This window comes from Trachymyrmex cornetzi, unplaced genomic scaffold (assembly GCF_001594075.2).
Source record: "Trachymyrmex cornetzi isolate Tcor2-1 unplaced genomic scaffold, Tcor1.1 scaffold257, whole genome shotgun sequence".
In the NCBI taxonomy this organism is placed as follows: domain Eukaryota; kingdom Metazoa; phylum Arthropoda; class Insecta; order Hymenoptera; family Formicidae; genus Trachymyrmex; species Trachymyrmex cornetzi.
The window spans coordinates 576703-579735 of record NW_017297238.1 but is presented as its reverse complement, the minus strand read 5'-3'; positions in this window follow the sequence as shown (position 1 = coordinate 579735).

Below are 3033 nucleotides of genomic sequence, written 5' to 3'. Positions count from 1 at the left end.
AAGACAAAAAACTTTTTGCTTTTTGTACGATCTGCAAAAAAACAATTCGTCATACTGCTGAAAGCAGATTAAAAAGCCACAGGTAAGTAAAATACAACGAACAATAAAATTATCATTAGCTGTTGGTATAGTTAATTTAAACCATTCTTCGCAAGCATCTGCAATACGACAACGATAATCCCGCAAACGGACTCTACTCAGTAGCGACGGTAGCACAATTTTTAATGAAATTGACAGCCTGTTTTAACAGTGTCAACGCTGTTAACCTTCATTAATTAGCCTTGTCCAGTGCTGTGCTGTAACCGTGTAACCTGTATTTCATGAGAAATGGGTTTAATACATGTTTTGTACGTATTATACATTTCCTACGTAGGAAATGTAGGAAACCTCTCGCAGCGCTAAATTTCCCAACCCTGGACAGGATGCATATATACGCATATATAAATTAAATCAAGGACAGTTCAGAATCAGGTTCATCTCTTTCTATCATATTGAGTCAGTAGTCTAGTTATAAAAGTCCGTGCACCTAACCGATACTTAATTAAGGGCCTCTTTCATCAACTTCTGGTTCAATTAATTGACGATCAACTCGCAGAAGTGCCAACAACATAGTTTAATGTATCAGAATGTCTCCTCTCTCTTCCTCTTCTGAGATAAACTATGTTTAGCTCTCACGTTGGCAATCGTGGTGATTGAGTTAAGCATCGATTAGTGTTAATCGAAGATGGTGAAAGAGGCCTTAAGAGAAATCATTTTGTACGTACAACCAAAATTTTGTTGATATGTGATTAACAAAAATGTTTTTTTTATTTAAAAATTGTTGTTCTAACCAAAATTTGGTTAGAACAATACAGTTTTTGTTTTTTAACCAAAGGACCCCGCACTATCCTTATCGGAAATGGGGTTCCGCGGATTTGGCTATAACTTTGCCAATTTGTTATTTAAGCCATACTGATGAAAAGTTATCAAGATCACAACTTAATCTTATGACCCATTTTCAATGTAGAGTCGCTCGAATGTCTGTAATAGTATGTATCTATAATAGTATGATGTTCTATATGCATATCATTCTTCTATTCTTAGCGTTTCTCAGGGTTAACGTCGGAGACCTATCTGGAATCTGAATCTTTTCAGTAAGTGGATATATACAGGGTGTCTAAAAATTAATGGTTAAACACTCGTGTGCAGATAGAACGATCCAGACTGGATCGAAAAGTCATGTACCATTTTGCAATTTTTGCACTAGTTAACGAGTTATTAATTATTAAAAATCGGCGCGTTCGCCCGGTCTACCGTCGAATACAAGCGCGCGACGAGATACGACCGCCCAGCAATCGTAGTTGCTAGGCGTGTGGAGAATTGTTTACTACACGCGGCTATGCACGAGGTATAGTAAACAACGATGACGTCAAAATGATGTCAGAGACCGGTATATGTATGTTTGTTGGTGTGTATGTGTGTGTGTGTGTGCGCGCGCGCGCGTGTGTGTGTGTGTGGGTGTGTGTGTGTGTATGTGTCGTAGCAGAGATAAGGACCCTACGGTTCGTCACTCCCATAGTATTTAACGACTCCAAACCCTCTTTGCTGTGTGTGTATTCGCGCGTGTGTGTGTTTATGGAGGGGTGAAGGTTTCAATATTCAATAGTATGATTTAGAGATTTTAAATATCCCATTTATAATGTAATAAATGTTTATTGCAGTATGTATTTCATACTATAAAAAATGATTATTATGTTGCAATCGGGGTTTTCCCTCAATTTTCAATTTCAATTACTTCGAATCCTTCATTTAAGTTATCCTGCATTAATCTGTTATCAGCATCCAGTATTACCTGTGTTAATCTTGTCCATGGATACTTAATATCATTGAGATGTCTTGTATGTCCCAAATACCAAAGTACACTTGCTACATGTGCATAAGATCCGAGAGTCCTACCACCAGATTTGCAAGTACAATAGTATCCAAGAATGGGAGTAATACTATTTTCATATTCTTCATTATCATCATTATCATCATCTTCATTCCTGATATTAAAAGCTACAAATATTTGATGCTTCGCAGCATTTGTGAATCTCGAAATAAGCGAATCCTTAGAAAACCTGGTTCGTTAATGTTTTCATCTACTTGAAGCTGTTCACTTTCGTCTCTCTATAACTTTTCCTGTATATAAGATGATGCTAGATTTATCTGGTATACACCAACTGTTAGATCTCTTAGATACTCCAATGTTAAATGTGGAAATGACAGTAAATGATTTTGTCGTAATGGCCTCCACGTCACGACAAAACTAGTCGAAGTCAGTAGACACCCTCTTGCCGCGATAATCACCTACCCCTCATAGAAAGGCTCCGTCTATATGTCGTTGATTTGTACAAGTCCACGACGTTAATCCTGAAAAACGCTAAGAATAGAAAAATGACATCCCAGGTAACAAGGTGACGTAAAGTGACATCTTAATGACATGTTATTAATGCTAAAGATGTTATTAAGACGTCGTTCGACATCATCTTGCTACCTAGGATGCATATAGAAAATCATACTATTACAGACATTCGAGCGACTCTACATTGAAAATGGCTCATAGGATTAAGTTGTGACCTTGATAACTTTTCATCAGTATGGCTTAAATAACAAATTGGCAAAGTTATAGCCAAATCCGCGGAACCCCATTTCCGATAAGGATAGCGCGGGGTCCTTTCTCGTCGTTCTACGAATAACCAAATTTTTAAAAAGCGAATAATTAGCGTTGGGATCTTGAAATATTAAACAAATAATAAATAAAGAAAAAACAGGCAATTAAGATTCGAGCCTTTATTATGCGGTAATTGGTGCAATTATTTTATAAACATATATTTTAATTGTATATCTTACATAAATATAAAAACTGAACGTTTCGGTTCAATCCTCAGCAGTCTTGCATAATAACAATTCTTGATGACCATCCGATAATTCGTACATCCAAGAAATCGGGTGCAGCAAAGAAGTCTCACAGATTACCAAATCTTGGCTATTCTAATCAAATTTTCGTTAAAA